At 44.1% G+C, this 26543-nt stretch overlaps 1 protein-coding gene across 4 annotated transcripts in view; it reads right to left on the bottom strand.

The window, feature by feature from the left end:
• Nucleotides 1-26543, bottom strand: part of FHL2 (four and a half LIM domains 2) — a 104137-nt gene that overhangs the window by 13881 nt on the left and 63713 nt on the right. The gene's annotated exons all lie outside the window — the stretch shown is intronic.

Below are 26543 nucleotides of genomic sequence, written 5' to 3'. Positions count from 1 at the left end.
GGATAAGGTTGAGTAGGTGGGTCATGCAGTTATCGACTGTGCATGGTGGACCAGTCTTTGTTGACACAATTAAAGAGCAATTCCAGGCAACAAGTGAAATCAATCAATGATCTAGTAAAGCTAATGTATCTGTGCTATAGACAAGGTTTTCTCAATTTAAATAAATGTTATCTGTAATCCACTGCAGACGCAGTCTGGACAACAACTCACAGGGTCATTGAGAGTGTATGTAGCAAAGCCTGAGTCAGGTAACTTCCTCGAAGGCCTCGTACACACGACCAGACATGTCCGATGAAAACGGTCCGCGGACCGTTTTCATCGGACATGTCTGCTGGGATCATTTGGTCTGATGTGTGTACACACCATCAGACCAAATTCCCCGCGGACAGAATACACGGTGACGTGGCGGCGACGATGACACGGCGACGTGCGCGACCCAGGAAGTTCAATGCTTCCACGCATGCGTCGAATCACTTCGACGCATGCGAGGGATTTCGGCCCAGCGGACATGTCCGATGAGTCGTACTAATCATCGGACATGTCCGACGGACAGGCTTCCAGCGGACATGTTTCTTAGCATGCTAAGAAACATTTGTCCGCTGGAAACCTGTCCGCTAGCCCAGGAATCCGGTCCGCTAGGCCGTACACACGGTCGGACATGTCCGCGGAAACTGATCCGTGGACCAGTTTCAGCAGACATGTTCGGTCGTGTGTACGAGGCCTTACTGTCAGGCCCCGTACACACGAGAGGATCGATCCGCTGAAATTGATCCGCTGACCGGTTTCAGCGGATAGATCCCCTGGTGTGTACAATCCAGCGGATCTGTTTCCGCGGATTTTTGTCCCCGGGGATGGATTTCCAGCGGATAAAAATTTCCTAACATGCTAAGAAATCTATCCGCTGGAATCCATTCCAACGGATTGATCCGCTGGTCTGTACAGACTCACCGGATCAATCCGTCCGAATCCATCCCCCGCATGCGTCGTAATGATTCGACGCATGCGTGGAAGTCCTTATATCACAGCGTCGCGTACGTCGCCACGTCATCATTGCGGCGACGGCGCGACGCGTCACCGCGGACGGAATTCCACGGGGATTTTGATCTCCTGGTTAGTACAACCAGGAGATCAAAATCCGCCAGAGGATTTATCCGCGGAAACGGTCCGGAGGACCGTTTCCCGCGGATAAATCCTCTCGTGTGTACTAGGCATAACAGTTCTTACACTACCAGTCACAAACTTCAATGACATGTTTTAATTTGATTGCTGACATTTCTATTACATCAGGATTTTTATTACATCAGGATTTTTGTATGTAAGAGAATGCTAGGAGCCTGCGGTTGGGGTGGTCGGGAATCATTGTGTGGGTTGCTGTGGGCTGACAGCTTTGTTTCCCTAGACCAGTGATGGCAAACCCGTGGCACGCGCGCCGCTGCCGGCACGCCGAGCCCTGTCTGTGGGCACACCATGAAAAATTAGAAAAGCACACACTAAAATCAACAACGACATCTTACACAGTTTTCTAGGCTAGCAATGACGTGTCCGAGTGGGAGTGACAAAGAAGAAGCTCCCGGGGGTGATGAGCGTGCGTGTGTGCGCACGCTTATCCAATCAAAGAAGCTATCTCATCCACACCGCACCCACCATTAAACAAATCAGCGGTGACGTGCTGGTCGTGACTGGGAGCACACGTGGCTGAAATCAGAGGAGACTTGCGGGCGGGAATGAGCTGCTGGAGCAAGGTGAGACACTGGGAGACAGGTGTTAATGTGGAGTGTACAGTCCAGTTAGCTTGTCAGTCCTAAGCAAAAAAGGGTTCACACCGCTTTAGGCCTGTCCCACTCTCAGATATCAGGTGCTAGCTCTGCAAACAATCAATTGTGCAAAAATAACAGCCCCATTATTAGTGTCATTGGAAAAATTGTGCCCCATCATTGGTGTTATTCAGCCTCATTATTGGTGTCATTGGGAAACATTGTGCCCCATCATTGGTGTCATTGTGCCTCATTATTGGTGTCATTAGAGAACATTGTGCCTCATCATTGGTGTCATTGTGCCTCATTATTGGTGTCATTGGGAAACATTGTGCCTCATTATTGGTGTCATTGCATGTGTCAGGTAGGTGAGTGCATGTGTCAGGTAGATGAGTGCATGTGTCAGGTAGGTGAGTGTAATGGTCAGGTAGGTGAGTGTAATGGTCAGGTAGGAGAGTGTAATGGTCAGGTAGGTGAGTGCATGTGTCAGGTAGGCGAGTGTAATTGTTAGGTAAGTGAGTGTAATGGTCAGGTAGGTCAGTGTATGTTGCACAATGCATTCCTGATCCCTGCAGTCTGAGCGAATCTGGCAGAATGGTACGTTTTGGGTCTCTTAGGGCTCATTCAGTGAGGGATGATCAGTTCCATCCTCTGTACAGAGCCGCTGGTAGGTTTAATTCTGTGTTGACACTTTGAAAGAAATAAGTTGGTTTTGTGTCGCGGTTTGGGCACTCAGGCTCAAAAGGGTTCGCCATCACTGCCCATGGCCTATGTTGGCTATGCAGAAATCTGACCCTAGTCATACTAAAGGTTTATTAGTTTCAAACTATTTGCCCACAGTGGTGTATTTTGTTGTACAGGCTTTTAGAGAGCACTTGCCCCACACCCCCTGATTGGTGCCCCCCCCCCCCCCTGATCTTAGGGCAGTGATCACCTGTTTTTTCGTTTTTTTTAGAGACTTTCCTCTCTACTGGGCACCATTGCATCTGAAGTCTGTGAATACATTTCAGCAAGGATAGGGAGGGGGGTTTACCTTAGGGGAGATTTAAGCTTAGTGGGGGAGGATTTGCACTTGTAAAAAGGGGGAGGAATTTGGGTTATGAAGGGAATTTGTGCTAGAGAAGGGTGAATGACGGAGGAGCGCTACCTCATCTTTAACCCACATTCTATTTCAATAATTTTTTGTAAGGTTTATAAAAAAAGTAGTCGTATAGTTAAGAAATTGTATATTTCACTTTAATCCACATATACACTAGTGTAGCATGACGCCATCTTGCACTTGTCCAAGAAATGCATGAAAAAAACTTATATCACGCTTGTGGTGAAACTTATTGTTAATGGCACTCAAAACATGCAAAGCAAGAATCATGATTTTACACGCACAAGAATGTGTGGCAATTAAAAAAAATGTATGAAGCTTGATGCTCAAAAAGGTGTTTGAGCTTAATTTCCACTTTTATCACCTGTAGGGCATCCAATAAAATGAATGGCTGCCTTACACATGACAGGCGTGCATATGCGCAACGTCTGATAGCTCGCAATAGTAGTGTGAATGGGGGCTAGAAATCACACTCTATGCATTGTATACTCCTGACTTCAGCATTCTGTACATTACATTTTGAATAGAGAGAGCAGACTGCGCAAAGGACAAAACAATAACAAAGCTGCTGAACACTGAGGGTCAATAAGTCCTTAGTCAGAGTATGTAAAAAAAAGCAGTGCAGCGCTACTAACAAAATGATGAAAGTCCAAAAAAAAAAAAAAAAAAAAAAAAAAAAAAAAAATTAATCAAAATGAAGAGAGGATAAGGGTGACTTCTGGAACCTCAATAGGTGATCGGATGAAGACTCCTTATAAAACAGTCAAGTATCCTTAGATAAAAGTACAAGCCGCTCACCTTAGCAGATGGACCTGTGGGTGAGCAGCAGGTCGAATGCGCTGTCCCTCTTAATAAGGGGGTATTATAAGATGATAACGGTGCCTCCTCGGTCGATCCTTTTCTCCAAACCGACTTTCAGTGGCGGATGGTCATCTGGTATACTCTCATGTAGTTGAATGGCATGAAAAAGTATAAAGTAGACACATAGTGCTCTCCGTATAGTAACCAAAATACAATAAGTTTATTTAAAATAAAAGTACTCACAAAAGAGGCACTATATCCTAGTGCGTAGAATATGAGCATATATCGATAAAATACCAAGTAGGTGGCTGTCCTGACATCAAAATTGGAAGCCCCCCGCACGCGTATCGTCCCAAGGTACAGGACTTCTTCAGCGGATGGATGTACATTACATACTCCTGAACCCTGCACTCTGTGAGTTATGTACTTCTGATCCCTTATCACTGTGGATTAATTACTTCTGTCTCCTGAATTCTGTGCATTATGTGCTCCTGACCCCTGAACTCTGTGGGTTATGTATTCCTGTCCTGCACTCTGTCAGTTATGTACTCTTGTCCCCTGCACTCTGTGGTTTATGTATCCGTGACCCTTGCAATCTGTGGGTTATGTACTCCTGATGCCTGCACTCTGTGCTATAAGTACACCTAACCTTTACCATATATGCTTTACACACTTCTGATCCCTGCACTTTGTGCTTCACACACTCCAGACCCCAGTGCTCTGTGTGTGACATACTCCTGATTTCTGCAATCTGTGCCATAAGCATTTCTGACACTTGTGCACCATGCATCACACTCTCCTGATCTATGAACTATGTGTGATACATCCTGCATCACTCTGTGCATTACATAGTCCTGACCCCTGTAAACTGTGACATACATACTTCTTACCCCTACATGCTGGGCTTTACATACTCTTCACCCTTGCACTTGCATTACATACTCCTTACCACTGTGGTCTGTGCCTAACATATTTATGACCCCTGTACTCTGTGCTTTACACACCCTAAAGTTTCTGAGTTGCTTACTCCTGACCCCATATTCTGTGCATTAGATGTGCTTGACCCTTGTACTCTGTGTGTTACATGCTCTTGACTCATGTCCTCCATACATTATATACTTCTAACCCCTGTGCTTAACATTCTTCTATGCTTTACATTACTCACTCCTGACCACTGCCTTTTGTAACCGCTTAACGACCGCCGCATGTATATGTACGTCCACAGAATGGCACGTACAGGCATATATACATGTACGTCCCTGCCTTTCCGTGGGTCCGATCGGGACCCCCCCCCCCCCCCCCGCGCTACATGCGGCGGTCGGAAATCGTCGGGGAGCGATCCGGGATGAGGGCGCGGCTATTCGTTTCTAGCCACCCCGGAGCTGAAGAACGGGGAGAGCCGTATGTAAACACGGCTTCCCCGTGCTTCACTGTGGCGGCTGCATCGATCGTGTCATCCCTTTTATAGGGAGACATAATCGATGACATCAGACCTACAGCCACACCCCCCTACAGTTGTAAACACACACTAGGTGAACCCTAACTCCTACAGCGCCCCCTGTGGTTAACTCCCAAACTGCAACTGTCATTTTCACAATAAACAATGCAATTTAAATGCATTTTTTGCTGTGAAAATAACAATGCTCCCAAAAATGTGTCAAAATTGTCAGAAGTGTCCGCCATAATGTCGCAGTCATGAAAAAAATCGCTGATCGCCGCCATTAGTAGTAAAAAAAAAAAAAAAAACTATCCCCTATTTTGTAAACGCTATAAATTTTGCGCAAACCAATCGATAAACGCTTATTGCGATATTTTTTTACCAAAAATAGGTAGAAGAATACGTATCGGCCTAAACCCACTTTAACAACTTGCACCTACAGGTAAGCCTAGATTAAGGCTTACCTGTAGGTGCAAGAAATATCTCCTTAACCTACACGGTTAAGGAGATATTTGCAGAAAATACCGCACTGAGCGTCCCGGCATAATGAATGGGATCATGCCGGGATTATGCCGGTCCCGCGCGCATGCGTGGGAGTGACGTCATCGCCGCTCCGGCCAATCACAGCTTCGGAGCGGCGATACCTGGAAGAAGCTCCGAGGGGACATGGCAGCGGCGGCGGAGGGGAACGAGGAGCACTTCGGAGGCTTCGATTTCAGGTAAGTGCCACATAATGAGCTAGTATGCTCTGCATACTAGCTCATTATGCCTTTCTCTTGCAGGTGTTTTTTTTTCTTCTAGATTTTAAGTCTGTTTACTTCCTCTTTAAGTATTCCTGATCTCTGAACTCTATGCATGCTGTTGTGCTCTGTGCATAATGTACTCCAGACCACTGCGTTCAGACCACTGCGTTCTGTACAGTATGTACACCCGATTGATGTGCTCTGTGCATCACAGTCACCTGCGCATTGCATACTATTGAATGTTGAAATCTGTGTAATACATATTGCTAAACTCAAACGCTCTGCATTGCATTCTCCTGACCCCTATGCTTTGTGTGCTACATACTTCTTGACCCCTTTATACACTGCTATAGCTTGCCCTAGGTGTGTTATGTACTGCTTTCTCCTGTATTCTGTGTATTACATACTTCTGTTCCCTGTGCTTTGTGTGTTACATACTACTGACCCCTAGCTGTCAGGCCTGGTACACACGAGCAAACATGTACGATGAAAGCGGTCCGTCGGACCGTTTTCACCGTACATGCCTGCCAGAGGGCTTCTGTACGATGGTTGTACTAACCATCGTACAGAAGTCCGCGCGTAAACACTACGCGGGGCGTGTCCGCGTCGTCGCCGCAACGATGACGCGGCGATGATGCGGCGACGTGGGCGGGCCTGCCATTTAAAGGCTTCCACGCATGCGTCAAAGTCATTCGACGCATGCGAGGGACGGCGGGCTCTCGGACATGTACGGTAGGTCTGTACTGACGACCGTACATGTCCGAGCGGGCAGGATTCCAGCGGACGGTTTTAAAACACGTCCAGGAATATTTGTCTGCTGGGAAAAGGCCCGGCGGGCAAATGTTTGTTGGAATTCGGCCCGCTCGCGCCTACACACGACCGAACATGTATGCTGAAACTGGCCCGCGGACCAGTTTCAGCATACATGTTTGGTCGTGTGTACGGGGCCTCACACTCCCCTGACTCCTGAACTCTGCGTGTTACATACTCCTGACTCCTGAACTCTGTGTGTTATGTACTCCTGACCCCTGCCCTTTGTGCATTATGTACTCCTAACTCTTGAATTAAAAACATGTGAAGCTCAAAGATCAAAAGGGTGCTTGAGCTTCAGTTCCACTTTTGTCGCATGTAGGGCTCAATGAATTGAATGGCTGCCCTACACATAAAAAGTTTGCATATGTACAACATCTGATATTGCACTTAATAGTGTAAATGGGGGCTAAACATCACACTCTGCATTTATACTCCTGACCCCTGCACTCTGTGTGTTATGTACTCCTGACCCTACACACTGTGCTTTATGTTCTTCTGACTCCTGCACTCTGTATGTTTTACACTCCTGACTCTTACTGCACACTTCTGGCCCCTGCAATCTGTGGGAAACACACCTCTGACTCCCACATTTTGCATGTTACACAATCCTGATCCCTGCACCATTCCACTTTAAGCCCATTACAATGTTAGGGCAATCTTTAAAAACACATTATTCACTACAGCACCCTATGCACATCTATGTCATTACTCTCATTGAAGTGCCTCAGTCTTTTGCATTACTTGCAACACCCTTGGCAACTTTCTCTACCTTTTCCACTACTGGTTATCATCGTCCCTGTAGCCTAGCTGCAGTGTTTCGGGTGAGATAATTAATAAAACATACTCATCAGTGGATGATGGGTATCCAATGCAACTTGGCTCCTTTTTTTTTTTTGCTACAGTAAGGCCAATGTGGCAGATCAGCGAATCCCAGACCTGTCCAATCAATCCTCTCTACAGTCTAAACACATACCCCCAATGCAGCTTCACTATGCACACTTCTGATAATTTAGGGGGAGGTAACTGTTCCATTACCCTGAACTATACAGGAAGCACAACAGGTTCCCACTCAGGGTCCCTTTGCAAGCTTTTCTTTTTTATTACTTTTATTACACCTACATAAAACAAGTACAAAAAATCAACAAGTCCCCCCTGACAATGGTGGAGAGAAGGTAGACACAGGCACTGTGAAAGCCCTTCTTGGTCTGAAATAAAAAAGTGAAAGACTTTAGTTCTTTGGCAATGATTCCTAATTTGCCTTAGCTGTTCACAGAATTGTTTTGACTTGTTGCCTTAAAGGGGTTGTAAAGGTTCAAAAACATATTACAATTACTGGCCCCCCAGCCCCCCCTTTTACTTACCTAAACCATGGAAAGTCCCGCGTCGCGAACGCGCCCTTCTTTTGCCCGGTCTTCTCAGCTCTTCAATGGATAGACTGATAGCAGCGGGTCATTGGCTCATGCTGCTGTCAATCAAATCCAATGACGCGGGTGTCGGGCGGCGGAGGCCAAGTCCTGTACTCAGCGACAATATACGCCGCCAACAGAACTCAGGAGCACGCCCCCAAAAATGTAACCCCCTTGGGATAGCTCTTCCCAGAGGGGGTTATCTGAGGTGGGGAGGAGCCAAGACAGACGCCGTGGGACCCCAAAAGACATTAATTCGGGGCCACTCTGTGCAAAATGATGTGCACATTGGAGGTAAGTATGACATGTTTGTTATTTAAATTTTGTTATCTGCGAACCTTTAGTGTCACTTTAAGTTGTTATTTGGTAGCACATGGAAATCATCTCTTTATATCTATGACACTTTTATTCTGTAATTCATTAGGGCTTCCAGCACACAGAATAAATCTGTCACAGCATGAACTGAGATTTAGCAACACAAAACTTGGCAAACTCAAAGCGAGCAGCTAGCACTACTCATAAATAATAAAGTGACTAAACAGGATATTTCTCAATGTGTTGTCATTGCTAATAGCCCAGTGGAGAGTATTTTGTATTCCACTGAATTGTTAAACCACAATAAAATGTGAATATTTTTAATCATGAAAAATAAAAAATGTTTGCGCAAATGTTTTAGAGATCAGAGATGTATTAATAAAGATTACTTTTGCAATGAAAAAGATTTCCTATTAGAAGGGTTCAGCTGATTTATGACTCTTAAATAAAATAACTCAGAAGCTCCTTTATGTACTACAGTATCTCACAAAAGTGAGTACACCCCTCACATTTTTGAAGATATTTTATTATATCTTTTCATGTGATAACGCTGAAGAAAATGACACTTTTCTACAATATAAAGTAGTCAGTGTACAGCTTGTATAACAGAGTAAATTTGCTGTCCCCTTAAAATAACTCAACACACAGCCTTTAATGTCTTAACCGCTGGCAACTAAAGTGAGTACACCCCTAAGTGAAAATGTCAAAATTGGGCCCAATTAGCCATTTTTCCTCCCCAGTGTCATGTGACTCGTTAGTGTTATAAGGTCTCAGGTGTGAATGGGGAGCAGGTGTGTTAAATTTGTTGTTATCGCTCTTCGGGCTCTTTCACACGGAGCGGACCGTTTCTGGGTCCGCTCCATGTGTCCGCCAAAGCTTAGCGGGGATCCCCGCTGAGCTGTCGGCGGATAGGGCGGTCCCCGCACACAGTGCAGGGACCGCCCTGTCTCTGCTCCGCTGTCCCCTATGGGGGATCGGATGCAGACGGACCGTCTGTCCAGCTGCAAATTTCTGTCTAGGCTTGCCCTCCTGTTCATAGGTTTTGGATGTCATTCTTGGAGGAGTAAGCGAAAATCACTGATGTGACTATACCAAACTCTTCCCAGTTCGTACTGCTCTCTGTTATTCCTGATACTTGCATTTTTAAACAGCGACCCAGGCAGTTATCCTGTGCCACTGGAAATCAAAACAGGCTCCAACTCTTTTGGAATGGGTTTCTGAGATGGACTATATTGGATGTATGGAGGATCTCAATGCACGTGAACTGGGCACCTATGACTATTATCATTAAACATGGCTCTTCTGGAAGGTCTTTAGACTTTCTCAAGAATTAAAAGATTTCCTCATAGCACGCTGAAGTGGAATCAATCGCCCTCTTTAGTATTACATTTTCCTCTGCATGCATGTTCAATCTCCCCCCCCCCCCCTCTTTTTTTCCTTCTTCCATTTCCTATTTTTTTTTACACCCGTTGGAAATGTTCAATCAATTTTAACTGCCCCACATTGATTGGTCTTGTAATTTATACATATGTGCTCCTATGCGGGGTCAGCTCTGTTCCCCGACCTTTACATGCAGTCAATTTCTATAAGTCTAGAGAGTAAGTGATACCATTTTTTTTTTTGTACTTGAAATAGTGTTCTGGGTTAGATTTGTTATCTATTTTCTTAGTATTTTGTTACCATGCTTTATCTTGTTTATATAAAAATCTTTAATAAATTCATATTTAAATACCAGTAGGAAAAGACCTTGAAGCAGAGGTGCACAAGATGGCAGAGTTTACATAGCGCATTTGTTTGTTCTCCCTAAGGGACCACAATGAGTCATATACCAACAACAAATTATTGTGAGTGTTGGTTTTGCCAGGAGAATGCATTTGCACTTATTTGTAGCATGATCATGCAAATGTGTACTGCACTTGTAGTCTGTAAAATGGGGGCCCTTCCTTTGTTAATATTTACTTAGAAATGGAAAAAGTTTTTCTTCCATACCTTTGGGATGTGCAGTTAGTTGTATAAACCTTTAAGTCATGTATCATATACAGATTCCAAGATAAACCGCATTTTTCACTAATTTATGCCAGATCATTTTACCACAAAAAATGCAAGCGTTTGTAATTTACTCACTGGTTTTACAAACAACAACTTGAAATGACTACATGCAACGCTGTGGCTTTTTGCCAACTATGTTATTAGTACCACATGCAGTTGCTATTCATCAGACAGAAAGATAAAAGAAAACAGGAATAAACTAGTTTTAAAAATCGTTCATCGTTGCATCAGTCTTTTATTATAAATCTTGAAATCCTCTGTGATTTCTTATTTATTTTGTTAATAAAATCTGATGTAAGGATGGCTAGAATGCTGATTGTGGGTGTGTTTCTGACTTTTGGTAAGCGAGGATGCATGATGCCTCCAGTACATATTCTAAATTGATTCTCCTACTCCCTATGAACACAACACGTTTTACCTACCTGAACAGAGCTCTTAGTCAACAGTTCTCACTCTGAAATGGTAAAAATCAGCCATTCCATTAGCCAGAGAGCTTTACCTTATGACGTTAAAGCTTAGCTCCAGGTATGATCTCAATTGCATAGTTACAATCCAGCTTGGGACAATGTAGGTATGCAAATGTTATACTCAATGGACTACTGTGGAAGCAGACAATCATTGCCACATTCTTCTGGGTTCTGTGCCAAGTGGCTGTTCCACTGCACACTGACCACAGGGGTTGTTTGTTTGGCACTACCGTCCTTCACAGATTGTCTTGAAAGACACCCCCTGCTGAAGTAACATGACTTGTGACGTAACGCGTAGAGAGGAGCCAATGATGTCATGCCGCAATCAGAAATGAGTGGGCCGCCATCTTTTCAGTGACCAGAGATACGATCTCTCAAGGGAGAGCTTGCTGCTTTTAATAAAAAAATTTATGTAAGTGGATATTTTACTGACGAGTAAATGAAGTGCGCTATGATGGCTTGTTCTTTTTTAGCTCGGATTTACCCATGGTGTGAAGAGAATGAAGGTGGATTGAGAACATATGGATACTGTAGAGTGAGGAACTTGTCATGGCTATACTGACCCCGGTTAAAAGAGGAAAAGTGCATTTGATCTAAAATACAGAAGGTAGGGCAATTGTTGAATGTTGATGGAGAGCACACTGTGTTGGATGAATTGAAACACAATTGCATTAGAAGATTGCACCCGGTTTGGTTAGTTTTAACAAGACATCACATGAAGATTATGGCCTGGATTCACAAAGCACTTGCGCCGCCGCGTAAGTGCAAATATGCGCCGTCGTATCTATGCGCCGGACTCAGAAACTAAGATATGCCTGAAAATAGGCTTCATCCGACCGACGTAACTTGCTTACGCCGGCGTAGAGTGGGCGCATATTTACGCTGGACGTATTTGGCGCTCCTATTGATTTTCTATTCACATATGCAAATGAGGGAGATACGCCGATTCACAAAAGTCCGTCCGACGCAGTGCGTAAAGTTATGCCCCATAAAGGAGGTGTAACTCAGCAGCATCCATGCAAAGGGCTGCACCAGGGAACACAAGCCGACGTATTTTACGACGTTTACGTAGGACGTTAATATGACTAGGCGTAGGTTATGTTCACGTCGTAGGCAGTGGTCCGACGTATCTTAGGCAGTTCCGACGCGATTGTGAGCATGCGCACTGAGATGCGTCCACGGGACGGCGCATGCGCAGTTGGCGATACGTATATGTCTGGCGCTCGGCCCATCATTTGCATGGGGTCAAGCCTCATTAGCATGGCTCACGCCCACTTCCATTCACGCTGACTTACGCCTTGGAAACCCAGCGCAGATTTGGAAGCACTGGCTTTGTGAATTCAGTGCTTGCCTCTCTGCGCTACGTTGGCGTAGCATAAAGGAGATACGCTACGGCGGCATAAATATGCGCCAGTGTCTGTGAATCCGGGCCTATATTTTCAAATTGAAGTGGACCAAGTATTATAGGTAAAAAAAACATATATGGACACTTACAGTGGAAGTCCAGCCTAAAACTAAAATCTCTAAATCTACTTGCAAACACAATCTAAAGCCTCACACACATGATCAGATTTTCCAACAGGAATTGTTTGATGGCAGGCTGTTTGTATGCTCCATTGGACAATTGTTGTCGGATTTTCCGCCAACAAATGTTGGATAGCATGCGTTAAAATTTTCCACCAACAAATGTGTGTTGTCGGATTATCCAATCATGTGTACACAAGTCCTTCGGACAAAACTCCAAAGTACAAACATGCATGCTCAGAACAAATGCTAAATATAACACAACATTAGCAGAAGTTGCCCAAAGGGTGGCGCTAAAGAGCTGAAAAACCATGTTGTTTTGTGTTTGTTGGCCGACAATTCTTAGCCGTTTGTATGTAAGACAAGTTCATGGCCAACATCCTACGCTTTTTCCGTGGAAAATTCAATTGTGTGTACCAGGCTTTAGACTAATCTATCTAACCCTGTAAAGCAAAACTCACTATACATACCTTTTCTGTAGCTGATCCAGTCCAGTCTCCAGTGGCGGAAGCTCTGTGTCGGACAAAGCCGGCAACGGTTGTGAAATTATTGGGAAGTGACGTCACCCATAAAGTTACTATGGTAACTATGCTTCCATTGTCACTGCCTTTTCTTTTTTTTCATTCAAATTTAAGTTTATTTTCAATAAAATAAATACATACATTTGTATTAAATTAGCAAGAAATAAGTCAATAGCACGCAGAAATATAATAATTTAAATACATTTCAATTCATAATAATCATTCCTGTCTTATTAACTGCCACTTATATCTATCCATCCTATATGCTCTACACCATGTGGTGAAAGTAAGGCAGTTCACATAAGCTAAATTAAAAGACTATTTCAAAGTAATACTTTAAACTTGAAAGAGAAACAGAATATTTTCATATATCAAGGAATTCCTAGGTCTAGCGTTATCACACAATAAGTTATATAAGGGATAAAACTAATTGAGTGTACCAGATTAAATTACTTAGAATAATTAAAGGATAAGATATCCGAAGTGCATCAACCTCTCCGACACCCCTAACGGGAACTTTCTGTGTCCAAGAGGTTGAGCAAAACCTCCAATCCTCCCTCCCTCCCTCCAATAACTATTACTGGAACTCTCCGATAACCGAAAACAAATTTTCGGAATCCCCATCAAATCTAATTATTTCAAAGGTTTGGTAGAATCCTTCAATTACTTAAACATAAACTTATCTTTTCAAAATAAAACAAACTGAGGACCAAAAATCTTAAGGATTCTATCCCCAGAGATAAAATAATGAGATAAAACCTAAGAAGAATCAGAAGAAAAAAAGAAAGAGTGACAAAAGACAAGAGAGGAAGTGAAAAAAGAAAGCCAGAAGAAAATCAGGAGAGATAGAAAATTAGCCTGCCTGCCATCTACCAGCATCGTCCAAAAGACACTGATGTCATCAAAACCTTCACGGAGTATAAGTTATCCCCATGTATTCCAACCAAGGTTCCCAGATTTCATAGAAAAGAGTAGACTTATCCAACATGGAGCAGACCCTTTTCTCTTGTTCCATAATCCATGTGACCTTTCTTTTCATATATAGGATGGAAACATTAGTCTTTTTCCATGCAGCTGCGAGTGTAATTCTGGCACCTGTCATAATATATAAGATGAGTTTTCTGGTAACCTTAGAAGTTAGAGGTAACATTCCGTTAAGTAAAGCAATAGTAGGAGATTGATGCAGGTTACAGCCTGTGACTCGTCTGATTATATTGAACACCTTATTCCAGTAACCCCGAATTTTGGGACATTCCCACCAAATATGTATCATAGACCCCAATCCATGGCAGCCTCTGAAACATAGGGGAGAAGTTGTCGGATACATAGAGGTCAGTTTGACGGGAACTAAATACCATCTAGTATAAATTTTTATGTTCGCTTCTATAAGAGAGACATTCACATAACCTTTAATGGATCTGGTATAATTCTTATACCAGTCCGACAAATCCCATTCGTTATTAAAGCGGTAGTTCACCCACAATCCCATGATGTTACCATCGAGACAGGCATTGTAGCGCGAGCTACAGTATGCCTGTCCCGATTTTTTTAACCCCGTACTCACCTCGTAGTCGTCCATCGTAGATTCCGGCTCCCGCGGGGAATGGGCGTGCCTATGGAGAGGGAGGATGATTGACGGCCGGCCCTGGCACGTCACTCTCCCCGAAGACAGCCGGAGTAGGTCTCGGCTCTTCACGGCGCGTGCGCACAGGCTATGCGCACGCGTCGTGAAGACCAAGCCTATTTCGGCTATTTCCGGAGAAGCGTGACGCGCCAGAGCCGGCCGTCAATCATCCTCCGTCTCCAGAGGCACGCCCATTCCCCGGTATCTTCGATGGACGACTACAAGGTGAGTATGGGGGGAAAAAATTCGGGACAGGCATACTGTAGCTCGCGCTACAGTGCCTGATTTAAAGGTAAAAGATAAAAAAAATTTTTTTTTCCTGTCGATAGGGTGAACCCCCGCTTTAAGTTCCTTTTCCCATGCCAGCATATGCGGCAATTTGGTGTCATTAGTAGCAAGTGAATTATATATAATTGAAATATTCCCCTTCCTGGACAAACCCTGATCACATTTACTTTCATAGGGTGTCAAAAGTCCAGATATCGAGTCGTTATCCCATAGGCTTTGAGCGTAGTCATGTAGTTGAGAAAATCTTAGTTTTTCTGAAACAGGAAGGTCTAGCTTGTCAATAAAATGTTGCTCGGGGAGGGGACCCGAACGAGAAAAGAAGTGTCCTATACGATACAACCCCTTATCATGCCACCATTTAAAGGAATCTTTATCAATTTTAGAAGTAAAGAATGGGTCTATGAAAATATTCGATAAAGGCCTACCTTTAGAGATTAGAGAGGGATTGTTTTTAAGTGAATCCCATAAAACTAAAGTTTGAGATAGAGTCGGAGATAATATAGAAGGCCTTTTCTTGGTATGACTCCACATTAAATCCTCTATCGTTAGATTCGGAATCGCCTGTTCTTCGATGTCTATCCAATCAGGACGTTCATTTTTAAGAAAAATTTCTGATAATTGCGCTAATCTCGCTGATTGGTAGTACCATATCAAATTAGGCACACCTAGACCGCCTTGTTCGTCACTGCCTTTTCTGCACCCGCCTACACAGAGAAGCCGCCACTGTCAGCTCAGCATGAGATCGCATTGGATCACATCGGCTTCAGAAAAGGTATGTATAGCGAGTTTTGCTTTACAGGGCTAGATAGGTTAATCTTAGATTGTGGCTTCAAGTAGATTTAGAGATTTTAGTTTTAGACTGGACATCCACTTTAAAGGAGCACGTGGTGGATATATTTAAGGATGTTTATTTCGATTTCTTTCAGTTTTTTGGGGGGGATTTATTTTATTTTATATTGGATTATTGTATATGAGGTCTAAAACAGAGGTGGATTAATGAGAAGTACTGTGCGGCACTGATTTACTATTACAATACATATATGGGAACGCATACAGTATCAGTGGCAGTACATTGTTCGTATATTTATTGAGTTAAAAGTTGCACATTATTGCACTGAATTTATTTCCCTAGTTTAGAACATCGTAGGTATGCGTATTTTATGTCTGATGGACAGCTGTGGTAGTAGACAATTATAGCAGTTGTTGCTATCACAGTGATAGCCACTTGGAAGTGGATGTGGATGTTCCACTGCACACTGAGCACAGGGATTGTTCACTGTGTTCTCTGATTAGACAAGATGGAGAGGCAGGGTTGTGATGTGACAATCTCTATCTCATCCAATCATAGAACAACAAAAATACAAGGCATTTTGGGAATGGTGGCAGTGCAGAATGAGAGACCCCAGTGTGCAGAAAGGGCCGAAACTTGGCACAGAATCCAAAAGCAATCACTGTAGTAGCACCGTGGCATCAGCTTCCACAAGATGCAGCGGCTGCCTGAATATAATAGCCAGCAGTGGAGATTCATCCACCGTGGATGGGGGAATCTATTGATTTGATGCTAACCAACTCTGACTAGTAGAGGGAGGACTAATGAGAATAAGTGACAGGATGAAAACCTGAATCTTGCAGAAACTGTGATAAAACCTGAAAATGATCAAGTTTAGGAGTGGCTAAATCCAGTGGGAAAACAAAAAGCATTTCATGGATCTACTTGTTTATTCCTATTGCTGACCTCCTTCTGAAAACGTTAATTGCCTGGCTGTCATTCTGACCCTCTGACTTCAATACTCTAAATCACCAACCTAAAACAATAATGCTGATCAAAGGTATACCAGAACTCCTTGGGGCAGATCCACAAAGAAAGTACGCCGGCGTATCTACTGATACGCCGGCGTAATTTCAAATTTCCCGCGTCGTATCTTTGTTTTGAATCTTCAAAACAAGATACGACGTTATCTGGGATCGATCCGACAGGCGTACGTCTTAGTACGCCGTCGGATCTTAGATGCAATTTTTCGGCGGCCGCTAGGTGGCGTTTCCGTAGAAATCCGTGTCGAGTATGCAAATTAGCTATTTACGGCGATCCACAAATGTACGTCCGGCCGGCGGATTTTTTCGGCGTAACGTTACGCCTGCTATATGAGGCGTAGCCAATGTTAAGTATGGACGTCGGGCCAGCGTCGAATGTTCCGTTGTGTACGTCGTTTGCGTAAAACGTTTGCGAATAGGGCTTTGCGTAGAATGACGTTCACGTCGAAAGCATTGGCTTGTTGCGGGTTAATTTGGGGCATGCGCACTGGGATACCCCCACGGACGGCGCATGCGCCGTTCAGAAAAAACGTCATTTACGTCGGGTCAAGACGTATTAACATAAAACACGCCCACAACTTAGCCATTTGAATTGTGCGCCCTTACGCCGACACATTTACACTACGCCGCCGTAACTTACGGCGCAAATTCTTTGTGGATACGGGAAATACGCTGTAAGTTACGGCAGCGTAGTGTATCTGAGATACGCTACGCCGGACGTAAAAAAGTGCCGCGCTACGTGGATCTGGCCCCTTATCTTTATGTTTTCTTTGGGCAGAGACTTAAAATATTGAAGTACGAGAGCAGGATAACCATACAACTAGCATTTTTAGAATAAGAAGTCAGTAACGAAAGCTTCTTTGTTTCTCCCTGGAAAGGGACCGGACATAAAAACGACTCTGTCAAAGTAGGATTAAGAGATATTCAGAATTTTATAGTAACACATTTTCTATTATCTAATTTGATACTGTGAAATAGGTCCAATTCCTGTAGATTGTCATTTTATGTCCTCATTAGATAATCTGTCTGCCAACAAAGGTTTTTTTTTTCTGTAAACATATTTTGTAAATGGTATGTGACTGTATTAAATAACAAACCATAAATCTTGAGTTTAAAAGTTCAGCCTGATTAATGCTTAAATACATTTCTAACTCTGATGTATTGACTCTTTTCCAGCTTTTGAAATTCCTAATGTCCTATACAGAAAAATCAGACAAAGTTCCAGAAAATAATTTACGGTCTGCTTTCCCAGGGAGAAAAAGCAAAGCTGTCTATTTATTCTATCCTCTTTTCTTAACAAATGGCTTATAAAAATTCCTCCTTCAGTATTAAAAAAAAAAAAAAAAAAAAAAAGAATATGATTTGCGGTTAAAACATATAAAACCAACATAGAGAGTACTGCTTAAACTGTGAAACTGATAGAAAACAGAAAGAATTTTGTTTATTTCAGAGGGCTACGTGACTTCAGTCTGGACTGGGTTATGTCAATGCAGAGAGCATACTGTTCTATTATTTCTGCTAGTCGTGTGTTTTACAGCTGAGCACACTCTTCTAGTCTCTGTTTGTCATGTGTGATACAGCTGGGCTTTAGCAGACTCCAGGACTCCCATGGGAGCTCATATCTACATTTTTAGCAACAAGAATTCCATCTTTTTGTCTTCAACTAAGCTTACAATTTAATATCATTGGCACTGTCATATGGGCACACACACACACAACTTGCTCAAAATGTCCATAGTATGAATCAGGGCCGGGACAAAAAGGAGGGGGGCAGAATGGGTACGTGCCCTGGGTGCAGTGGTAATATGTGGAGGGATGGTGCACTGGGATCTTTTTTCTGTGCCTTCATGCATCATTGACGAGGAGTGATTGCCGTCTTTGCAACTTGGGGGGGGGGCACTAAAACCAAGGCTTAGCCAAATGTTTTTACCACCCCCAACCACAGATGTAACAAAAGCCTCGTACACACAATCGGATTTTCTGCGGGCAAAGCGTAGGACTTTTGTCCGAAGGCATTGGCCATGTCTTGCATACAAAGGGTAAAGTATTTTCGTCCAACAAACACAAAACTAAGTGGTTTTTCAGCTCTTTAGCACCACCCTTTTGGGCAACTTCTGCTAATGTTGTCTGATGGTTTGCATTGCTTCTGAGCATGCGTGTTTGTCGGCAAATTTTAACCTCCCTGGCGGTAAACCCGAGCGTGACTCGGGGTGGATTTTTTTATGCTATTATCGGTATCCCCGAGTCACGCTCGGGGTGGATGTGCAGAGTGTGCAGCGGCGTGCAGCGGCTTACCTTCTCGCTGGATCCACAGACAAGTTACTCACCTTGTCCCTGGATCCTGCGATGCATCCCCGCTGTGTGAGCGAGCGGGTCCTCCTCGCTCGATTCACAGTCTCCCCGTGTGCCGCCGATCTCCGTTCCCTGCAACGTTACGACGCACGGGGGCGGAGAACGGCGCCAAATTAAAAAAAGTAAACAAACACAATACATACAGTATACTGTAATCTTATAGATTACAGTACTGTATGTAAAAAATACACACCCCCCTTGTCCCTAGTGGTCTGCCCAGTGTCCTACATGTACTTTTATATAATAAAAACTGTTCTTTCTGCCTGAAAACTGTAGATTGTCCAAAAGTGTCCCTTTATGTCAAAAATGGTTTTAGAGCAGCTAGAAAACAGCGATAATAAATTATAATTACTTGCAGAATTGTGCGATAGCGATTTGTGGGGAAATACGTCATAAAAAAATAAAAGTAATGACAGCGACAATTCTGCAACTGAGCAAATTTCAGTGATTTTGAGTTGATTACATTATTGAATAATTTTTAATATAATTATATTATTATTTGTTATAATTATTTATAATTATTTATTATATTATAATTTATAATTTTGTTTTAAAAAAAAATCATACCCGGGATGCCTACAAAACTCTTGTTTGGTCAGATTTAAGTGAGTTATTCCTAAGAATTACAGGCCTACAGTATAAAACGCAAAATTTCCTTGCAAAATAATTGTACCGCTTTTGGTACGTAATTCCAGACAGAATCATACCGCCAGGGAGGTTAAAGCATGCTATCCCACATTTGTTGTCGGAAATTCTAAGGCCTCGTACACACGACAGAGAAACTCGACGTGCTTGGCACGTCGAGTTCCTCGTCTCGTTTTGGGATGAAGCCGCCGAAGAGCTCGGCGGGCCGCCTTCTCCTATAGAACAACGCGGCCAACGAGAAAATAGAGAACATGTTCTCTATTTTCTCGTCGAGCTCCTCGGCGGCTCCATCGAGCCAAAACTGTACAGACGACAGAGATTCTCGGCAGAATCCGGGTTTTGACCGAGTTTCTCGGCGAATTCTGCCGAGAATCTCTGTCGTGTGTACGAGGCCTGACAATTGTCTGATGGAGCATACAGACGGTCAGATTATTCGACAACATCCTCCCATCACACAATTCCCATCGGACAATCTGATCGTGTGTACGGGCCTTAAAAAAGACCTTATTACCTTTTCTCCTTCCAGTGATACCACTGAAGCAGGGATATTTTTTACCTCCAGTGACACCACCAAGGCAGGGACATTTTTCCTTTCAGTGACACCACAGATGCAGGGACATTTTTCTTTCAGTGACACCACAGATGCAGGGACATTTTTCTTTCAGTGACACCACAGATGCAGGGACATTTTTCTTTCAGTGACACCACAGATGCAGGGACATTTTTCTTTCAGTAACACCAGGACGCTGGGACCTTTTCCCTTGCACAGGCACCACCGAAGAAAGGACCTTTTTCCTTCCAGTTACACCACTGATGCAGGGCTATTTTCAGGGACACCACTGACACAGGGAAATGTTTTTCTTTGTCACTGTTATTAACCCTTATTATTGTGCACTAATTTTAAAATCCTCTATTCACTGCAGTCTACGCACATACACAAAAGAAAAAGAAGGGCGACCTTGTGCCTTACCAATAGCAAGGTTTGATTAAAATGTACAGAGATAATGGCTACTCACAAACAAGTTAAAAAGCTAGCATTTACACCACTCCGTCAATGGAAATAGATGTCTCCAAACGCCTTTGACTGGGGCCAGTTCGCCGGGAGTCCAGACGGCATAAAATACGGCTTACACATTACGAGGGCGCACCCTCTTCCTCTGAGCCAAAGCAATAGCATCCAGACCTCTCCAGATCCCCTTTATATACGTGTGTGTTTGCAGTCACAGGTCTAGATCAACGCCCACCACAGGCCACCACACCCCTTATTACACAGGGGCATTCGCTTAATCCTTTTAGCCCCACTACACCATAAACCACTGTTCTATCCCCACAGTTCATCACCAATATAAAAATAAATAAGGACTGGCTATATATACCTTCAATATGTGAGTGGGGATGGCCAATGTTCAGGGATCCCATACTGCTACATGCCACAGAGCGGTGTTGCACAGTGCCCTAGCTGTTTCCTATCTCGCAGTGGGACGCATGCCGACCACGCATCCGGAAGTGGCGGTGGATATTCATTCCACCCGCCACTTCCAGTGACGGCTAGCGTCACTTCCGCCACATCTATGCGCTGTTCGTGTACCAGTATGTAAACCGCAAGCGGCGGTGGATATGCGTTCCACCCGCCACTTCCGGTATCCACATATGTGTCTTCCGCCCTAGCAGGATACCTTGGAGGGGTCATATACACGGCATTGCCCCTAGATGGGCCGGCCATGGGTGACCACATAAACCAACTCCCCTTTGCCATAATGCTGCACAATCTGCTATTGCACTGTACACCCCAGGGATTGGGACAAGGAAAGGGAACTCAATGGACACTGGTTGCAAACTGAGTGCCAACCAACTAATAAGGCGGCACTACTGTTGATGTCTATGCACATACCATAGACATTACATGCATTTCGATCCTGGGTGGGGGGGGCACAGTTTACTATTTTTGCCACCCTGGGCACTAGATGACCTTGTCCCAAAACTGGTCAGATTCAAATCCATATTCCAGGGCTTTGAAACAGAGGAGTGTGCAAGGCCACCCCTTGCAAAAATGAACAATAGTTTCTTCATCAGCTTGGGAAGTGGGCAATTTTGAATATTTATAATGTAGCCAGTGTAAAGCTTTAATAACAGCATGCAATGCTCTCAGTAGTGGTCTTCAAAGTGTGGCTTGTGGGCCAGAAGAAGCCCTTTGCTTGCTTACCTGGCCCTTGGGGCAATATTCTTTCCAAAGACATGAGGCGCTATTCATCCCACTGACACCAATGATAGGGCACTATTCCTCTCACTGACACCAACAATGGGGCATTATTCCAGCCGCTGACACCCGCAATGGAGCACCTTTCCTCCCACTGACACCAATAATGATTCAACATTCCTCCCACAGATATAAATGTTGGAGCGCTATTCCTCTCACTGACACCAATAATGAAGCACTATTTTTCCCACTGACACCAATGATGGGGCAGTATTCCTCTAGCTGATACCAACAACAGTGGGGCACTATTTCTCCCACTGACATCAATGATGGGGCAGTATTCCACTGGCTGATACCAACAACAATAGGCACTATTTCTTCCACTGACACCAACAAAAGGGGCACTATTCCTCGCCACTGACACCAATAAAGGAGCACTATTCCTCCCACTGACACCAATGATAGGGCACTATTCCTACTCCTACTAACCACAGATATTGTTTACTGACACTGGGACATTTTCTACTCCCACTGGCCTTTTCAAACTTTGTTTGGAAAGTTTGGAGACCCCTGCTCAAAAGAAAAAGAAGGGCGACCTTGTGCCTTACCAATAGCAAGGTTTGATTAAAATGTAGAGAGATAATGGCTACTCACAAACAAGTTAAAAAGCTAGCATTTACACCACTCCGTCAATGGAAATAGATGTCTCCAAACGCCTTTGACTGGGGCCAGTTCGCCGGGAGTCCAGACGGCATAAAATACGGCTTACACATTACGAGGGCGCACCCTCTTCCTCTGAGCCAAAGCAATAGCATCCAGACCTCTCCAGATCCCCTTTATATACGTGTGTGTTTGCAGTCACAGGTCTAGATCAACGCCCACCACAGGCCACCACACCCCTTATTACACAGGGGCATTCGCTTAATCCTTTTAGCCCCACTACACCATAAACCACTGTTCTATCCCCACAGTTCATCACCAATATAAAAATAAATAAGGACTGGCTATATATACCTTCAATATGTGAGTGGGGATGGCCAATGTTCAGGGATCCCATACTGCTACATGCCACAGAGCGGTGTTGCACAGTGCCCTAGCTGTTTCCTATCTCGCAGTGGGACGCATGCCGACCACGCATCCGGAAGTGGCGGTGGATATTCATTCCACCCGCCACTTCCAGTGACGGCTAGCGTCACTTCCGCCACATCTATGCGCTGTTCGTGTACCAGTATGTAAACCGCAAGCGGCGGTGGATATGCGTTCCACCCGCCACTTCCGGTATCCACATATGTGTCTTCCGCCCTAGCAGGATACCTTGGAGGGGTCATATACACGGCATTGCCCCTAGATGGGCCGGCCATGGGTGACCACATAAACCAACTCCCCTTTGCCATAATGCTGCACAATCTGCTATTGCACTGTACACCCCAGGGATTGGGACAAGGAAAGGGAACTCAATGGACACTGGTTGCAAACTGAGTGCCAACCAACTAATAAGGCGGCACTACTGTTGATGTCTATGCACATACCATAGACATTACATGCATTTCGATCCTGGGTGGGGGGGGCACAGTTTACTATTTTTGCCACCCTGGGCACTAGATGACCTTGTCCCAAAACTGGTCAGATTCAAATCCATATTCCAGGGCTTTGAAACAGAGGAGTGTGCAAGGCCACCCCTTGCAAAAATGAACAATAGTTTCTTCATCAGCTTGGGAAGTGGGCAATTTTGAATATTTATAATGTAGCCAGTGTAAAGCTTTAATAACAGCATGCAATGCTCTCAGTAGTGGTCTTCAAAGTGTGGCTTGTGGGCCAGAAGAAGCCCTTTGCTTGCTTACCTGGCCCTTGGGGCAATATTCTTTCCAAAGACATGAGGCGCTATTCATCCCACTGACACCAATGATAGGGCACTATTCCTCTCACTGACACCAACAATGGGGCATTATTCCAGCCGCTGACACCCGCAATGGAGCACCTTTCCTCCCACTGACACCAATAATGATTCAACATTCCTCCCACAGATATAAATGTTGGAGCGCTATTCCTCTCACTGACACCAATAATGAAGCACTATTTTTCCCACTGACACCAATGATGGGGCAGTATTCCTCTAGCTGATACCAACAACAGTGGGGCACTATTTCTCCCACTGACATCAATGATGGGGCAGTATTCCACTGGCTGATACCAACAACAATAGGCACTATTTCTTCCACTGACACCAACAAAAGGGGCACTATTCCTCGCCACTGACACCAATAAAGGAGCACTATTCCTCCCACTGACACCAATGATAGGGCACTATTCCTACTCCTACTAACCACAGATATTGTTTACTGACACTGGGACATTTTCTACTCCCACTGGCCTTTTCAAACTTTGTTTGGAAAGTTTGGAGACCCCTGCTCTACAGCTTCCAGAGTGAGGATGAAACTCTCTTGTATCAAAAGAGGTATAGGCTTGAGAGGGAGAGACATAGAAACAGAAAGATTACAATAGAGATACTGTACCAGTAACAACTTTCTGGTCAACAATTTCTTTTCGCTTTAAAGAGGCTTTTCTTTTAATTCTTGTTATGTCACCAGTATAGAAAATTAAGAGGAATTACCCAACAGACCATAAAAAAATGGGCAGGCATACTAAATTCTAGCTAATCTCTAATTTAGTCCTATCTAAAAAAAATTACATTTGACTTCATTGTTAGTTATTAAAGTAATACAACTTTAACACATCTGCCTACCACAGGATTACCAATAATTTATGATCACATGAATCTAGAAATCAGGAATATGTTACAATGGAAAAATGCCAAATTTCCATTATAAAGGCTATGCTTGGTATTGAAGTAACTCTTATGCAATAGCAATCACTGCTAACTTATTGCAGTGACACATGAAAGAAGGAAAAAGTCCTTTATGTCCGTTCCTGTATTGTGAAACACAGATGAGCAAAATGTGTTCAATTTTAGGAATGTAGGATTGATGTCTATAATCTTTCTCGGCAGGACTAGGAAAAATATACAGTACTTTTTCAGATATTTTGCATAGATTTATCACTCCTGTAGAGATAGCTTATACATAAATTATGTCTTTTATAGAATTTAGGACAGTATATGGTGTTGTCAGCTATGGGCTAGATTCACGTAGGAGCGTGTATCTTTCTTCCGGCGTAGCGTATCCTATTTACGCTACGCCTCCGCAACTTAGACGGGCAAGTGCAGTATTCACAAAGCACTTGCTCCGTAAGTTGCGGCGGCGTAGCGTAAATTGGCCGGCGTAAGCTCACCTAATTCAAATGTGGAAGAGGTGGGCGTGTTGTATGTAAATCAATCGTGACCCCACGTAAATGATGCGCTTAAAGAACGGCGCATGCGCGCGCATGCTCAGTATCATGTCAAATTTTTTCCCTAAGTTACGCCGGCTCAATGCCTGTGACGTGAACGTAACCTACGCACAGCCCCATTCACGTACGACTTACATAAACGACGTAAGAAGATACACTTGTGCCGAAGTCCACTTTGCATTGGCTGCGCCTCATATAGCGGGGTAACTTTACGCCGGACGTAAGCCTAACGTAAACGGCGTAGCGGGCGCAAGTACATTCGTGAATCGGCGTATCTACCTAATTTACATATTCAACGCGGAAATCAACGGAAGCGCCACCTAGCGGCCAGCGTAAATATGCACCCCAAGATACAACGTCGTAGGAGACTTACGCCGCTCGTATCTTGCCCAAATCTATGCGTAACTGATTCTATGAATCAGGCACATAGATACGACGGCTCGGATTCGGACTTACAACGGCATACGTGGAGATACACCGTCGTGAGTCCATCGTGAATCTGGCCCTATATCTATATCTAATATACAGCTAATATTATAACCGCGAGGGCCAGAGGAAAGTCCATCAGGAGTCTGAGTACCACATCCTGCGTCCTGCGTCTCAATCCTGTGAATCCGAAAAAGAAGGAGTTTTAGATGGGGAAAAGGGTGAACTGATCCTGCAGGTTCACTAGAGAATCCAGTGAATGTCTAAGGATCCCTGAGCCTAGCGACAAACTTGCCTGGTTAGTATTTGAACCTGGACACCAGAAGGTCCCTGTTCAGTGTCTTCCACCTTGACAAAGTGTTGGAAACACCTCTGGTGCAGAGACCATACTTCGGAATCCAGACACTGACAACTGAGGAAGTCCGACTGCTAATTTCTGATGGCAGAATGTGAAGTTCTACCCAAGCTAGGATTATATCTGCTTCTCTTTGAGCCGCACAACTGGTTCTTCCCTGATGGTTGATGTAGGTCACAGTCATGACACTTTTCAGCTAAATCCTGGTTGGTTGAACTTGCAGCTGAGAGGTCCTATATTGAAGGGACAATGGAATTGCCCTGAGTTCCAGAATATCGACCAAAAGCTGGGCTTCTGCTGATGACAAAGTACACCCTGGTGAGGGGTGTATCCAAAATCATGCTCCAAGCAGTGGGTTGGGTCATGGAATGTTAGAATCCATCTAAACTTCTGTAGGGCTTGCACCGATACCGATGCTAGTACTTGTACTCCTGCAAATGCTTGTCTGATACCTGGACACTCAGGGATGATCAGAGTGGTGACAGAGGAAGTTATAATCACAGATCTCCCTGTGTGGCTTTTAATAAAGCAGCTTACAGCCGCTTCTCCTCCTCTAGCCTCTGTGGCTT

Source organism: Rana temporaria, chromosome 2, assembly GCF_905171775.1.
Source record: "Rana temporaria chromosome 2, aRanTem1.1, whole genome shotgun sequence".
NCBI classification, from domain to species: domain Eukaryota; kingdom Metazoa; phylum Chordata; class Amphibia; order Anura; family Ranidae; genus Rana; species Rana temporaria.
Note: the sequence above shows the minus strand (reverse complement) of the source record. Positions and strands in the feature narration are given on the sequence as shown.